Here is a 17,901-nt window from a genome sequence, read left to right on the forward strand (position 1 = left end):
ACATATAGCATAATGTATTATCAAGTGCAAAATATGCTTAGCTGTTTATCACTGTGATTCACTTGTACAAAGAGTCCTGTTTTCAAGAGTGTTTATTGTATTCTGTTGTAATCATCCTACAGAGAGTCACATCTCTGGGTACCACAAATATGGGCCTCCACCTGTGCAGAGTCACCCTTTCAAACCTTCTGAAAGTTTTGGTGATAACTCTGAGCCTCTCCTCTCTATGCATATTTCAGCTTCAATATCTTCAGCACTACCTTATATGACAGAGTGAGAGCACCTTAGTTGGACTCCTCTGGATTAGCTGAAAAATGTTAGTTTGGACTTCATTTTTTAATAAATTAATGATGATGATGATGATGATGATGATGTTTCATAGGCACTTACACCTAGATGTCTATGGCCTCATAGGCCCTTTTAAAACAATGTGCCAGGTATGGCCGGAAATTCTCCTTATCTCATGGACATAGCAAATGTTTTCTCTGTCTAGACTTTTCACAAATCTGCTTAAATTTTACAGTGCAAATGTGACACAAGCTAAAGCTATTACTTTGGGAGGAGATTGTTAAATTGTTCATATGTTCCATTTTAGTGACAGAACTGGCTGGCTGTAAATCCCATGGAGTTTTGAATGTTCTCCTGTCAACCATGTCTCTTTCAGGTCCAAAACACACTGCAGAAATAATCTAGTTTGAGACTGCTTTAACTGCCCTGGCTCAGTGCTAGGGTTTATGATGGTACCAGAGCTCTCTGACAGAGAAGCCTAAATCTCTCACAAAACTACAGTCTGATGCTCCAATAATTGGCTTGATATCAGAAAGGGAAATGCAGGAGGACTCTGTTAAGAATCTTTTTTAAAAAGCAATGAAAGAGATGATGACTAAAATCATAATCCTGGCATGTTAAAGGTCTAAATTCCAAATACAAAAGAAGTATTTCACAATTTAGAAAAATTGCAACTAGATATTGTACATCTCTAGGAGACCCATCTAAGAAAAAAGGATGTAAAATGTTTGAAAAATACCAGATTTGGTCATCAATTGAGAAAATGAAGGATGGAGTGGTACTTTATATAAACAAGAAATACCTGACAAGAGAAATATTTAAAGACCTGAATTGATAGGTGTAGAAGCACAATTAGCATTCTGAAACTCTTAGTGGTGGGAATATATGCCTCACAAGAGAATAAGGATAAATCTTTCTACATGGGGTCATTCAGAATATAGACATTTATATAATCAGTAATATCAAAATTTGAATACAAACACCATGTCAACAAGCAACCATTGAATTAACCCCTCCAACACCACATGTCTGGTGCCTGAGACATTCTTCTTCTGTCTTGATGTTTCAGTTTGATTCACCATGGCGCTTTTAAAGTTTTTTATGTTCTTACCATAGACAGCAGTTGAAAGCAACCAAGTTAGCAATTAAGTTGGGATTTTTTAATGAGAAGGCACAACTTAATTAAACTTATTTTAACTTAATTGTTTGATTAAAAAAGGAATATTAATAATAATAATAATAATAGTTTTAAATAATTATTAATAATTATATGTTGCAATTATTATTTTATCAAGTTACTTTGTATACTGGTCAACGACCGAATAAATCTTACTAATAATAAGAATAATTGTTGTTGTTATTTTGTTGTTATTTCTCCCCCCGCCCCCTTCCCATGGATTGAAGACCTTCAGAGTCCAGTGTAGCTGCAGCTACACTGGCCCCAGAAGATAACCACCTCCCACGGAAAGGCCTTCAGAGACCATTGTGGTGGCTGCAACCACCCTTGACCCTGAAGGTCATGGCAACCTCCTCCTCCCCTCACCGGAAAGGCCTTCTGAGTCAGGTGCAGCTGCAACCACATGAGACCCTGAAGGCCCTAACAGCCCCACACCGGAAAGACCTTGAACACACACACACCCCAGCCACCTCTGGTACTGAGGGTGTTGGCACTGCAGCTTCCAAAAGTCCCATTTAGGGTCCTGTGTGGCAGCTGGGTGAGCGGAAAAGTGCCCTTTCTTGCTCGCCAGGTAGCAATGCAAGTCCATCCAGGATAACCACCCCTCTGGGTTGTTATCTGATGTGGTCTGAACCCTCTGCACCTCCGTAGTGACACCATTGACAATCAGTATGGATACAGTCAGTAGACACAACAAAGGAACAAGCTATAAATGTTGCACTTACAACAGCAGTGATATGTAGAACTAGTCTCAGGGAAAGTAGTCACATAAGAAACACTTGCAACATTAGGGCATCCCGAATTCCTTCCCAGAGCTGCCTCCTACAAAACATACTGTCTTTGTCTCAGGATTTAGGTAGAGAAAGGGGAGGAAACAAGGATGAAAAGCAATCTCAAAGATTGTTACATTATGATTTACTAAATCCTGCCTGGGCCTGGTTGTAAGTTCTGTGAATAAAACGTAAATCAGCAAGTAGATCTAACTCTAGATTTGGCTTCCAGGTTTGCTGTCCAGGGTACTGATTTATAGCCATTGGTTAACATGGGAGGGAGCTAGCTTAACTCTTCATTCTCTCCCCCTCATTTTTCAAGCCTTTTTTTTTTTTACTAACTGTCTGATCTCTGGTTCTTACTTTTGTTACAGTAAGAAATTAGCATGATGTATAAATGTTCATATCTTACAAAATTACTGGTAAAAATATTATTTTTCTGTGTCAGATCCATAGACCAGAGCGAGAGCTTCATTTAAAAAAAAAACCTGTGCATAGAGTATTTCTATATTATTGAGAGGAATGTTGATGAGACATCTTTTTTATAATAGACCAAAATACCAGGTGTAACCAGCTTTAAGTGCATATATGTACTCATTTGCTTACATCTTCCCCAAACACCATGAAAGAGCAATGCCTTCATGGCAAGTAAACTTGATATGAATGAAATAAAACCTGTGCACAGTTTAATAGGGCTGTCTTGAATGTTTACTTTGTTTGCATGGATTTTTTTGTTGCTGAATAGAGGAGCATTCTGTGTCAGCAAAGACCTAGATTGCTTTTAGATCAACAAAGTAATTAAGAACAACATCTAATAACTTTTTGCAAATTCATGCCACAGTCTTTTTGGTGTCCTCTGTATATTGCTCAACTAGCAGTTCAAGGCAGGGTAAAGCTTCTAGTGATTTTACAGGTCTCATAGCAGTGCTTTGGTGTATTTGATACAATGTCATTTTCATAATCTAGAGCTTACCGTACATCTTTCCTAGTAAGCTGATGTAAAAAGTATTTGATTTTGTACAGTTTTAATAATATTTTAAATATGCACAATATTTTAGGCACAATCTATTTGTTTGTTATTCAGTGGCTAAACAATATTATTATTATTATTATTATTATTATTAATTTCACTTAATCTTTTTCCGCTGCCGGGAACCCTCCCCGTTTGGAGGTTGAGGTTTCCCGGCAGCGGAAAAAGAAGCCGCTCTTCTTTTTGCGTCGTGGTTGCAACGCACGAGTGCGCAAATGGCGCACTTGCGACATCGCAAGCACAGGGGGACGTGCAGACACTAAGCATCCGGCACATCAAAATGGCAGCACCCATGTGTATAGGGCACCACCATTTTGTAAGTGCTCGGCACGTACTAGGGTTAGGGCGTCCAGAAAGGACGCCCTTTCGTAACCCTAGTACATGCCGAGCACATACTATTGGCGCGTGTGGAACACGCCATAGTTTAGAAGTGATCATTGGACATGCCCAAAAAATCTCATTTTACTATAAGGGATAGATGACTGAACTTTGTTTTTAAAAACCTTTCTGTACCTCCTTTTGCAATGCTCCCTGCCCCAACTGCACAATAGCAGTTGAACATTACCCAGGCATGGCTCCCATCTAACCTGAACACCCACTGGAAGAGTGCCCTTGCCTAAAGCCATCTCCCTTCTAGACCTTCAGTGTATGCACACGGTCAGAACTTTACGCTCTACCAGCATCAAACTATCCTTGATTTCTACACAGACAAATTTGATTTAACAAATATTTGTTTGTTTTTGCTATAGCTACTGAGCCAAAAGATTTCAGATTGGCTTTTACCAAACTGTTACCAAAGTTATTTCTTTCAGACTGGTGAGGATTAACACAATACAACCAGTAAAAAAAAATTCATGGCATGGTATGTATCCCATATTTGTAACGGTTAGCTTGTATGGCTTCAGCCAGTAGTGCAGTGTTGATCGAGAAGGGAAGAAGAATGTATCTCTCAGCTATTTAAGCCAGACAAACATGCCAGTTTCCTTTAAGGTTTCTTTCCCTGGCTCATGTGGGAGAAGGAAGACAGAGCACTGGCTGCTGCAATATTCAGACAACATGACAAACAAATTTTTGTTAGCCACTTCCCTCCAGCAAGCAGGATCTAGAGGCTCACACGCTCCTTCAGTTCCCTGGCACTATATGATCCAAGAGAACAGTAGATCAGAGTGGGTTGTAGGTTGTCCTGTAGAACAGTATACACCTAGACTAATGATTCCCAAACGCTGGTCTTCCAAGGTTTTGGACTTCAGCTCCCAGAAGCCTGAGCCATCTTGGCCAATGGAATTTTGGGAAGTGAAGTCCAAAACAGCTGGAAGGTCAGAGTTTGGGAATCACTGATCTAGACTGATTTATCAATGTGGCTGAAATTATCAGAAAATAGCTACAGGGAACAAACAATAACTGCATAAAACCTTAGCCTTACATGCAAGGGAGAGAACTCCAGCTACTTCCAGTGGAAACTTAGCAAATGATTTCATTTCATTCAGTAAAGGCATTCTGTTTGACAGGCCATTAAGCCTCTGTAAAAAGTTGTATAATTTTATTAGGTAAGGCCACAGCTGGTTATGCTGTACATTAAATTATCATTTTTATCACCTATTTTAAATTTGTTCTCAGCCCAACATCTTCCTGCTAGCATTAAATCATACATGCTATTGGCAATATCTGAATTTAACACTTCCTGCCATAAAATTTAGAGCAACCAGAGAAGAACTTAATGAAAATGTATGAAACGTTTTAGTTTCAACATTACACAAGCCTATGTGTATAGATTTTTTATTTTAGGGGAGAGGTGATTATGCGGTCTAAAAATGTAAGTCACACTCTCTCAACCTCAGAGGCAAACAAAAGAAAACCCTCTCTGAACAAATCTTTCCAAGGAAACCCCAGTTTTGAACAGAAATGACCTGAAGACACACAACAAGAAAGGCTTTAGCCATACTGCAGAAATAAAGCAGCTTGACACCACTTTTATTGCCAGGACTCAATGCTATGGAATTCCGGGATTCTGAGATCTTAAGCAAACACCATTAACAAAATACAGACCTATAACTCTAACACTGTCACTTTGCTTCTCCTGCGTGATTTCTAAATATTTTTAGACTTTATTACATGAGGCAGCAAATCGCAATTGGAGCAGGATAATCGCATTTTTGACTAAGGCTTATCACATGACATTGGCCCTCTTTTGTTGTTCTCCCCGTGGGAGACCGTTTCAAAATCATTTCTTTTTCATTAATTCGCAATGCTCTTCTGCTAACACTTGCAATGCAGTAATTGATTTTCTTTTTCATGCTGATTTTGAATGGTCATGGAGTGGTATGTGGGCAGGTTTTAGGTGTGTCTTGGGTGCCTTTTATTTATCCGGGAGAAGGTGATGGGACGGACATTTCCATTTCAATTGGCAAAGGAATTCAGAAAATGTAAACTTTTTTTCTTTATAGAAAAAAAATGTCAATTGGCAAATGACTGCCCTACCCACCCACCCCAATGCGGCTTGTCAGAGAAGCTGAGAAGGGAAAACTTTACTCACTGTCCTGCCACACCTCCTTTTGCAGCTGAGTAATCTACTTTTGGACTCTCTCTCTCTCTTTCTCTCACACACAGAAGCCTGGAAATGTAAATGGAAGTCCTACAATTATAAAAGCATTTATTTTGTTACCCATGTTCTGTTGTACTTGTTGCTAAGCTTTTGTTGTTGTTGTTGTTGTTGTTGTTGTTAAACGCCCTCGAGTTGATTCTGACCCATGGTGACCCTGTGAATGTCCTCCACTGCTCTGCTTAGTTCCTGCAAATTTATACTCGTGACCTCCTAAATAGAGTCCATCCATCTAGCGGGTGGCCTTCCTCTCTTTCTGCTTCCTCCCACCTTTCTTAGCATTATTGTTTTTTTCCATTGAGTCATGCCTTCTCATGATGTGGTCAAAGTATAATAATAATATAATAATAAAGGTTTATTTATAGCCCGCCCAATCACGAAGAATCCGGGCGGGTTACAACAATAAAATACATCAATTACAATAAAGTTAAAAATCAAACCCTAGACCTACCCCCCTCCCATACCCAGTGCTAAAACAGAATTAAACAATAATTGTATAAAAATATTAAAAGCATTTTTTAAAAAGGCAGAAACATAGGCAGGGAAAGGTAGAAACATAGGCAGGGAAGTATGACAGACTCAGTTTAGACATCTTGGCTTCTAGAGAGATTTCTTGCTTGATCCGTTCTAGGACCCTTTTGGCGGGATACACACCATCATATAGTACGTATTGTATACATACTAGGGTTAGGAAGGGGCGGTGCTTCTGCACCCCCCTAACCCTAGTACATATACAATACGTACAAGATGGCGGCGCCCCTTCCACATGGGCGCCGCCATCTTTACGTACTGGACGCATAGCATCCAGACGTGTCACGGCGCCTATGACGTCGCGAATGCGCCAGCAGCGCTTTGCGACGTCATCAGTGCGCCGCAAGAAGAAGCTCCGAAATGGAGCTTCTTTTTTGCTCCGCGCAGGAGCCGCGCGGTTTGGCTGCTGCAGCTCCCGCGCAGAACAAATGGCGCCGGCAGGGAAGCGCTGCAAAGCGGCGGTTTGTATCCTGCCATAGTCTGCTTTTTTGGCTGTCCATGGAGTTCTTAGCACTCTTCTCCAGCACCACATCTCAAATGAATTGACTTTCTTCCTATCCACTGTTTTAACTGTCCAGCTCTTGCATCCATACATGCTAATAGGGAATACAATGGCTTGTACGATTCTAACTTTCATCCTCAGTTGTACATCTTTACATTTTAGGATATTTTCTTGTTCTTTCATAGCTGCCCTTCCCATTCTTAGTCTTCTTATGATTTCTTGACTCAGTCCCGTCACTGTTCAATGTTTGATCCCAGGCATGAGAATCTTTTACTATTTCAATTTCCTCATTGTCTAGGATGAATTTGTGTAATTCTCTGCTAAACTTTACACTTGATTAATCCCTGGCAGATTAATCGCTACTTTAGCTGCTGGATTCCATCTATCAGTGATTAATCAACTCTATCCCAAATCAGGAAGCTGCCACCCCAACAAGGAAAAAAAGGCCTTTGGAAACGTAATACGGTTTTAGTTTCATTTTATATTTTTGTGGTGTGCTTGTGTCTACGTGTGTGTGTACGCACACCCACACACACCCATGCACACCAGCATGAGCATCAAGCTAGAAAAAGGCATGGGGATAATTTTTTGGATGAGGTAGTGGGTGGACAATCCCAAATGCTGTGTGTGATAAGCTGTTAGCACAAATGAAGCTTGAAATGCCAAAATGGTTCCAAAAGTGTGATAGCGAAGAGAGGAATCTCAATTGTATAGCATTTTTCAAAACAATGCTGTTTTAGCAAGAGGAGAGCCTGGTGTGATCAAGTCCTTTGTCTGACAAAAAAAGCCAGCGAGCTTTGAAGGCCGGTATGATATATTTTGCAGGGATGCGGAGACGAGGCAAAAGTGATTATCACACAAGACTAAAAAGTGGAATTCAAGCAGTATAGTTGCATCTATGGCTGAACTTCATCCAACAACATCATAACTGAGCTGTAACTGATCTGCCCTCAACCCGACTGTGGCACACCTTCTCACTGATTGGCATACCTTTGCCTGTCAATAGCTGCCAATATTGCTGCTGTGGCATTTGCTCTATATGCAATAAGCTTCCTGCAACAATCCCAGCATTGGCCAGCCATGTGATCTCAGCCTCTTCCTCTCCCCCACAACTATCCCCAACCAGGCTGGTTTCCCTTCTTTTTTTAAACTTTCTTTTCTCTTCTTCCCCTCCCACCTAAATCACATTGCCATAAAGCCTAAAATGGTGTAAAAAGGAGAAATTAAAATAATAATAATAATAATAATTAATAATTTGTTTTATTTATATACCACTATTCCAAAGATCATAGCGGTGAACAGCAAGTAAGCTAATTAGCAAGTAAGCTAATTTGCCCCCAACAGTCTGGGTACTCATTTTAGCGACCTCGGAAGGATGCAAGCCTGAGTCGAGCTTGGGCCTTTTTGCTGGTCTTGAACTCGCAACCTTTTGGTTTCGAGTGAATGGCTGCAGTACGGGCATTTAACCACTGCGCCACCAGGGCTCCTATTTAGTCTATCCAGCATGAAAGGCATGCTGGATAGACTAAAAGGGCAGGGAGGTGAGGTTAAGGAGCAGTCTGGGAAAGAGAGCTCCAGACTAGCAGTGGCCCAGACTAGCAGTGCTGTAGTCCTTCAGTTGAAAGACATACCATAAGGACTGCTCCCAAACTGGTATGTATGTGTTTCATTTCATGAACAAGATTGTGGCGAGAATGAGAACACATGCGATAATCTCCTAAATCTTGGGGTACTGGGGGGGGGGGGGGATTGTTCTTGCAGTCATCTTTTTCAACACCCTAAAGCTTTGTCTCTTCTTTACATCCCTTCCATTGGGTGTTACCAGTTCTCTGCTTTAGGATATATTTTGTACTTTTTGGTTAGCCTAACAAAGCTATCACTAAAATGTGTACTTCAGTTGCATAGAAGAGAGGTTGGATTTTTTAAAACATAAAATATTGTACCACTGAGGCAAAGTCTTTTTTTTTTTAAGGAAATAGCAACCAGAACATGCTTATGGGGTTTTTGTCTGTAAGAATGATAAAACACTGGGTTATTTCCAATATTCTATTCTTATAATAAACTGTTATTTCCCAAAGAGATGTATTCATAAGGTGAAACAGGTATTCTACCCTTCTACTTTACATGTTTTCAATGTATTATATTGGCTTTAGAAAAGCAATATTGTGAAGGCAGAGGACAAAGAAAAGATAAATGAATACAGCTTAGTGTACTCTGTGTTCTGTTCTGCTGAAACAATTCAAGCTTCCCTGATGTTCAGTAAAATAATAAATGTTAGGTTGAGGTTATGATTTTATTACAGTCTTTTGTAGCAGGTTTATTTCCCACTACAGTCTTCTATAAATGGAATCTCATCCATTGAATTAGACTTTCTGAAACAAATACATCTTTACTCACATAATGTAGTTTTGCTCCCTCTTTAAAGCGCTTCTGAATTTTCTTGGCCTAGCTGACTTCTGGTAGAAGTTTGTATTTGTATCATATACTTGGATGTTTAATATAAGTAAGAGAGGTTTTAATTCGTAATATTTGATTTTAATTTGTAATTGTGGAACACATAGATGGTTGAAGCTACTGGAAGAGTCAGTCTAGATTATACTTTATTGCATTTTTAAAACAAGTGTTTTCTCAAGAATTGAAAGGCATTCGTGGCCTCCCAGCTCCTGGGGTTTTTGGAGGAGACATATTTTTATTATTAGGCTATAATAATATCATTTACCTTATTTCAGTTCATGTTGTGAGTCTCCTTTGGACATATTCAGAAGAAAGGCAGGCTATTAAATAAATAAAAACAAATATGTTTTTGATTGCATATGGTTTTCCTCACTTACATGTCACACATTTTGTGTGTTTCATTTTGTGATTGAGTCCATAAAAGGTGAGCACAGGGTTAATTTATGAATTTGATTGCTGAAGATTTGTGAAGAAATCCTACTGTAGGAGAGGAGGCAAAATATGTTGCCTACTGGGAATACTCATTTGCCTTAACATCTGCTTTGACTCAAAGTCACAGCTTCCTTGTTCCAAAGGACCAAATGAGATCCAGGAAATGTGCATTTCACGTATCTTAAATTGTTATTTAAACTATAGTGTGGGTATTGCCTTTAGGATTGGCACCATGCCGCATGGAGAGGGTGGCTAAAGTTTTCTCAAGGAACAACATTCCCACATTGCTACTGCTCCTGTGAAAAATCTCCCTAATAATTTTGCTCCAGGAGTGTGCCACCAAGTAATGGGCTTTTCTGAGAACAGCAGAAGAGATACCCTTGTGCCTCTTAGCTCTCAACCCCTATACATCATCGAGGACAAGGACAAGTGTGGATGAGCCAGCCACTAAGGATGGTATAGAAGAGAACTCTGACCTACGCTTTATTGCTGTTTACAGTAGGAAATGGATAAGGAGTTTAAGAACTCTTTGTCCATGTTCTGCCAATGGCAGTGGGTAGAACCAGTGTTGTTTTCAGTTCACAATATGGTAATGATGGAAACTGATTTGCAGATCAGGGGTCTATGTGCAACTAGCTTTTTAAAAGAGACGTCCAAGAAAGATGTGGTTTTATTTTATTTTGAAAACAACCTGTGAAGGTTATATACTTTCCGTTCTGTAATCTTCTTCTGACTTGAAAAAAACCACTGTGCACTTTGAAATCGAAGGCTTTCATGGCCGGCATCCATAGTTTTTTGTGGGGTTTTCGGGCTATGTGGCCATGTTCTAGAAGATTTTCTTCCTGACGTTTTGCCAGCATCTGTGGCTGGCATCTTGAAGATGCCAGCCACAGATGCTGGCGAAACGTCAGGAAGAAAATCTTCTATAACATGGCCACATAGCCCGAAAAACCCACAAAAAACTAACACTGTGTACTTTTTTTCTTATTTAAATGAATGTTCATTAAAGAATAGCTGTGGTAATGTATTTGTATCTAAGTGCCTTTCCCCATCCCCCATTGGAGGCACAATATGATTCAAAGTCACTTTATTATTAGGAGAAACTTACTGACAGTAAGGGCTGTTCGGCAGTGGAATGCACTTCCTCGGAAGGTGATAGAGTCTCCTTCCTTGGAGGTCTTTAAACAGAGGCTGGATGGCCATCTGTCAGGGGTGCTTTCATTTGGATTTCCTGCATGGCAGGGGGTTGGACTGGATGGCCCTAGTGGTCTCTTCCAACTCTACGATTCTATGATTCTATGATTCTATTAACGGTTACCATTCTCTATGATGTACATTTTTTAAAGAAATATCTGACTACACTTTATGATCAAGGTTTCTGAGAGAGAGAGAGAGAGAGAGATGAAATGTGAAATGTTCATTATTTTAAACTCTCATCTTTAGAATAATTTTGAAATGTGTTCTTCATAAATCAGTATCAGGGCTGTGGAATTAAAAGACTCTGGACATCATTTTAAGGTAAAACAGAAATCAATTTTTAATTTCCCCTCCAGCTTCTCACCTGGTGGCCCTAGTGGTAATGTATCTCTGTTATGAGGATGAGGTTAACTACACACACACAAACACACCAAATAAACAAATGAAGTAACACTTTTTCTAATATTGAGTACTTTAATACAGAATAAATCCTCCTTTCTCTCTCTTTCATTCACTTTAGTTTCCCTAGGCATTAATTTGTGAGCAAGCTTGCCATGACTGGCTCCTCCTCTATTTTTGGTCCTCTTGAGCACGGACTTTTCCTACAGCATCTGAAAGTGGAGCTACTGTGGGATGTGGAGAAATCAAGAAATGAAACCTCATAAGATGCCTATGGAATCATTGGATTCTTTGTGATGGCTCATACAAATATTTGGATACTAAAAAAGCTAGTAGGGGCTAGTGATGAGTGTCTGTGTACTTCTTTCTTGGGTTCCACAGTGCCAATTATAAATGAATAGTACAATCATGATAACCAGGTTTTTAAACAACAGTACAACAAATTATATATTAAATTGAATACATATCCAGTGTTCCAAAGTAGATGCTAGCCCTGGACTTGACTGTAGGCATCTTCTCCATATGCTGGTGCTCAGCTGTATTGCAATCTTGGATGCAAACCTTAAAGTACTCAGTAAAAATACAAAGTAGGTGCAAATGGATAATAGAATTTCTCCTACATTATAAGGATTTTACCCTTTTGTCCCTATTAAATCCATAACTGGAAATCCTACTATCTGATTCAAAGTGAAAAGTGCCTGAATCTTATCCCTGGCAGTTACAGCTCCATTTCTCTCTAGTTCTCCCTTTTTCTTGACTAAAAGAGAACGGACAATCAGAAGGGGGCCATCCTAGCCTCCCTTAGAAGGGAATTCTGTAATCTGGGAATAGCCACCAATGAAATGCACCTGCAAACTAGGCTTTTTTTCCCAGTCCATGTTTATGTGAATGTGCTTGATCTTTTTGTCCTGTAACATTTAGCAGCTTTTCAGCTATCTAGGCACAGGATCTCTTTGTGCGGATGCCTCTTGCCTCCCTGGCCCTTCCACAACTTGCCCATGACAAAAGACTACAGTATGTAAGCCATTAATTTTAGCTGAGCCCATCAGTATCTAAGTGCAAATCTATACTTACCATAAAATCTAACTGGGACCCAGATTTTCTAGACTGCAGTGACCCTGGCCTTGCCTACATTATTACTGTAGACATCAAGGCAAATTGCAGCAAAGTGGCCACACGTTTCCCCATTCAGAGGTCACCTTGTTGTAGAATGGTGACCCACAAGCTGGTTTTCCCAAATCATTTTTGGCCACACATCTGTGGCCATTCCACATTTATTTATTTATTTATTTATTTATTTATTTATTTATTTTCCTGTCCATCAAGCATGCAAACATATGCCTTTCCACTCTGGCCCAGGACACTCCTCTACCTCCTTTTTTACCATGGAAGGACTAGCATTTGGCCATTGCTAAAGCTAAGCCAAGCAGTTAATTGGAGGTGTCCAGGTATAGGTATAAGTGTCTACCAAGCAGATATATTGATACCCAGTTGTACACATAAATGCAGCAATCTTTTTAAAATAAAGGAGCCACTCAAACTTCCTGTATCTTGAGAATTGTCACTTCCTGGTGGGAATGATCATGTGAGCACTGGACCCTGTCTGTCCCACCACAACCGCCATATGTTCCTTTTTCTGCCACCAATGCAAATCCTTTGGACAGACATCCCCTCGTCCAAATTTTCCAAGAAAATCTGAAGAATATTTAGAATCTTTTTTTCTACAAATTAAAGCTTTCAGGTTTCTAAACCCTGGCACTTGCTGCAAATTAGTCAGAATATCATGTGTCTGAATTGCTGTCAATTTAAAGTGAGTGAGGGTTTATTTAATTGTGCTGAAAGCCTTGCAAGCAGCTGAACTGTATCTGTCCCTATATATCCAGTAGACATGATTCATGCGGTAGTTTCTCTTCCTATGTTGCTTATTATGCTGTTCATAGTACTTCATTTTGAATTGTGTTTTTGAAACTTGGTATTCTACTGATATATAGCTGTTTGATTGTTGGTTTTAATTTTGATTATTATAAGCCACAATTTGTGCCTACTTGTCAAAAGCATGAGATAAAATACAGATCAAGGAATGTTTAGGATCTGGATATAACATGAACAAAGGAAAAAGATTCTGCACTGAAGTTATTAACCTACAGTGCCTCAACTGCCCCATACTTTTTGCACAAGCTTCCTCAGCTGTTCCTTAGTTATTTTAGTGCTGCAATGTCTACTAGACCTAGATTTTGTTTTGCCTTCCTTAATAACTGTCAGTGCACCTACAGATGGCATAGCTAGGACCCAGGCCATGGACATGTGGATTGAAATCCTTGCTATGTCACGAAGCTCCCTGAAAAGTCTTGGACAAGTTAAACTGTGCATTTGGACAGAACAAGTGTAATTTATCATTCCAGGCATGAGGTTGGGTTCACACTGTCCCCCTGCCTTTTCCTCATGCAGCATAGTTGCCAAAAAGATATTATTCCTGAATCTAAACTGTAGCAGCTACTTTCAATTTTGATTTCTTTTTAAACAAGCCAGTTTCATCATCAGTATACTGAGCTGTTTTGTTTCAGTAATCAAAATTAATCACAGTATATTGCTATTTGGACATGACAACAAACAACAATTAATCAGAAATGTAAGTAACCAAACTGGAAGAGAAGAATGCAGAGAATCCTTGTGAGTCACAGGTCCACTGCAGTTTGTTTCTATAACAAATCATGCAGTTCTGCTTGCTTCGTCTATTCTGTCTTAACAGAATTGTTATAAGAAAACAGTATGGGGCAGATGAGGTGCTTCAAGAAATGTATAACCAAGTAAATGTCTAATGAATTCTAATCAGTTTTAAATAGACTCATAATTCTTGCAATGTTTACCATGAACCATCAGAACTGATGTCTGATGTTTGAAATAGGCATGTATTCCTAGCCAGAGGTAATTTGTACAAAGATACTCACATTGGCTAACAGAAGCTTAATAATTGTACAGTGTGAAATGTTAACAAGAAAAGGGCGATTCAGTTCTATCAGCTTATGTTATTCAGTTCCAATGGTGATGAAAATCAAGTGATGCCTTTGTAACCACAGAGAACAGGCCGGCCTTTATAAGCAGACAACGATTTCTTGTGTTCTTGTGATGAAGCTGTATTCCATCATGAATGTGCCTCGCGACTCTTTGTTAAACAAAAGCATTACTGTCTAGGCTTAGATGATAATTAATTTACTTTGAATCCCACATTATTCTATGTGCACATGTGTTAAATAGTTAAAAATCACAAGGTTCTCAACATACTGAAAATATTACAGTTTCTGGGCTGTGAACAATGTTGAGCTGAACTGAGTCACAGAGTGGATGGAATTGAAAGGTAGCTTTCTCAAAAACTGGGTTTTTATTTCTTTTGTATTGTACAGATAAGCCATGCTACTAAGAAGCCACTGTACATTGTGTAGTGTGTAATACAACATGGCAGTGACCAAAATAATCTACATGATAATAATAATAACAACAGAGATGTTGCGAACAAGAGGACTGATAGTTTGGCAAAGAACTGACATTTCAAGGTACATTTTCTTGTACAGTGTGTGAAACATCTCAGAGCTTCAGAAAGTTGCATTTTTTACATTTATTTTTACTATTACCCTCCTTCCCCCAGCCAATAAAGCTACAGGTCATACTGGCATAGGGAGTTATAACTCTCTCCAAGATGCTTGTTTGGGTTGTTGTGATGCTGTGCCAGGAACCCAGGTAGGCATATCATGGAGAGGCAAGTGCTTACCAGGTCAGCTTGTTCATTCATGATCTGTAACTCTGAGATTTTATTCTGCTTTCAGCAGCATTCACAGACCCAAAGCTAGCTTGAAAGACAGCCTCTTTTATCATTTTTGTTTGGAAAATGTGGGACTGCTAGTTCAGTGGTGCTCAAACTTTTTACCCTTGGGATGCTCCTTTACATCTACATGAAGAATTGCACATGACCCCACATGCTGTAGTATATGAATAACATTATTTTGTTTATTTATTGTACCTATTTTCATGCACACATTCATATATATTCATATTTTAGCTATTTATAAGGAAATAACAGCCTTATACAAAACAGTTTTATTTAAGGAACTTCAATATTTAACTCAACACATATGTAAATTTTACACATGAAAAGGTTTGGGAAGAGGAGGTGGAGGACCAGAGCCTCCAAGTTTTGTGCCCCCCTTGAGCAACTCACACACACACACACACACACACACACACACACACACCAGAGGTCTTGCCCCACCATTAGAGAACCATTGTACTAGATGATGTGCCTGTTTAAAAACTGGAATAAAAAAGGTAGATGGGTCACAATTTTGCCCTTTTTAACTTGCTTTTTTTAACCAGGTAAATTTTAATTTTGTCACTATTGTGGACTCATCAAATAGACTTATTAGGTTAAGAAGGATATCAGTTTAATAAACAATAGGATTTGGGGTCTTACAATGGCAGAACCTTTTAAAATCTTTTTTCCTACTTACTATAATAGGGTACCCCTATACCCTTTTAATTAGGCAAGTCTCTACTAAAGTAATGTAGCAGTTAGTATAACTCCCTTCTAACAAAGTAGTGAGTACACTATAGAGTGGCCCTAGCTTCCTGAGTCAGTGTACTTTGTAAGCAAAAAGAAAGGAAGAAGACTGGGTAGTTTGCCTAAGCATAGAGTCCATTCTGAGTAACAGCTGGATTATACGTTTACAAATGGAAGATCAAGAATTATTTTGTTTTTCCTCCTAATAAAACCTAGGGAGAGTCTCAGATACAACAAGAAACCAACTCAAAACCTGGTAGAACCTAATCTGAATATCTGTAGCCTCGTCTCACTTTCCACTTTAAGGCTATAATCAGACACAGCCTTGACAGCACATTTTGTTTACCAGCCTGCCCCATGAAGAGTTTGGAACAACTCAAATCTTGCACAATGTTTGTATAATACAAATTATAATAGAATACACAGGTGTGATGCAAATTTTGATTCTTTTTCCCCACCTGCTGCCACTTTTGCCAGCACTATTACTTTTACTTCTTGATTTTTATGGAGCAGCAGAGCACAGCCTTGGCTTGTACCCTTCTGTGGTTTTAATCTGGAATTGTTTTAAATGGTTTATTTTTTATATATCTGTGCCATCCTGAACTCTCATGCTAAAAGGTGGGTAATAATAATAATAATAATACGGATTTATTTATATCTCGCCCAATCACATGGAATTTGGGTGAGTTACAACAATAAAGGAGTACAATATAATACAATAATAATCCTGAAGGAGGTTTTTGCTGGCGAATTTGCCGCCCAAATACAGCCCGGGTCCATCCCCGCTTCCAGGAGCACTTTGTGCAGCTCTTTTCGGATCCAGGAGCACTCCTGGAAGCAGGGATGGACCCAGGCTGTATTCGGACATCAAATTCAGTGGCAAAAAACTTCTGATAAGATCAAGATGCCACCCAAATTAAATTAAACTTTAAACTGGATAGATGTAAGCCGGTTTTAATAGCCAACGATAAGCTCTTTTTACAACTCTCTGCCTCAGGAAGAGAACAGAAGTGATACTTTGGAATGCAGAGAGGTACAGAGAAAGCTGCTACTCTCCCACTCCGTTTCAGCTTTCTTTTCTCATGTGATAAGATTAGTCAAACCTTTGAGTGACCTCAGTTCTGGAGTTTCCTTTGTACTGACCAGCTTGGAACTCACCCCTTGATCTTCCTAACCTCTTGGGATTCTTGGTTATTGACTCATCCTCTTGGAACCTCAGACTTAACCAAACTTGGCTTACCAAATCCAGAGGGTGGACTTGTTAATTTTTGCAGTGGCAATTTAGGAACCTCAATTGGGCTAAAATTTGTACTCAGCACAAACCATGCCCTGAATACAAAGTTTAGCCCCACTGAGGCTCCTCATACTGGTCAAATCAGAATTGAGGTTCCATATTACATTTCAGATATTGCACTGTGAAAAGTGAGGCATCATTTGCGTACATTTTTACTGGTTTTTTCTTGAGTTTGGAGGGTGAGATCCATGTTTAATACACTGTAATTTCCAGTGTTTACTTCTTCTTTCAGCATCCACCCACCCACCCCTCAGCGCTGGATGTGTGATGCTAGCATAGAAAGTAAGCATCTAAGTCCTGTGCCAATGTAGGTCACACAGCAGCAGTTGCCAAGCAGCAAAGGTAGTGTTTCAATTGACCTTTAGAGTGCCTTTCAGGCACTGTTATACAGAAAACATTCTATAGACTTCTAATTCTTTTAAAATCTTCACATCACATATTTCATCACATATTAAACAGCTAACTTCTGCAAGTGCTTGTAATGTGGGGAGGTCTGGAGAAATTTCAGTTCTTATGGAACATTTGGGATCAGTCGCATGGCTGGAAGCAGAAAGCACAATATATTTATTGGAGGCTGCAATCCTGACAGTAAGCCCCTGTGAACATAGTGGAACATAGTTTTGAACAAACATGCATAGGATTAACTGTTAATCTCCTAGATTTGAATGATGATTTC

The 17,901-nt window shown here is 39.3% G+C and overlaps 1 protein-coding gene across 17 annotated transcripts in view; it reads left to right on the top strand.

The window, feature by feature from the left end:
- The window catches only part of LOC149309408 (poly(rC)-binding protein 3-like), a 256,438-nt gene that overhangs the window by 186,042 nt on the left and 52,495 nt on the right, over positions 1-17,901 (top strand). The window contains exon 2 of one of the 17 annotated variants that reach the window (XM_089532389.1): positions 14,781-14,930. The exons of the other annotated variants lie outside the window; for them this stretch is intronic. The gene's annotated coding sequence lies outside the window, so the exon portion shown is untranslated. The remainder of the gene's footprint in view (positions 1-14,780; positions 14,931-17,901) is intronic. 17 annotated transcript variants of the gene reach the window in all.

Source organism: Sceloporus occidentalis, unplaced genomic scaffold (genome assembly GCF_023333645.1).
Source record: "Sceloporus occidentalis isolate IW3139 unplaced genomic scaffold, rSceOcc1.0.p SCAF_7, whole genome shotgun sequence".
Taxonomy (NCBI): domain Eukaryota; kingdom Metazoa; phylum Chordata; class Lepidosauria; order Squamata; family Phrynosomatidae; genus Sceloporus; species Sceloporus occidentalis.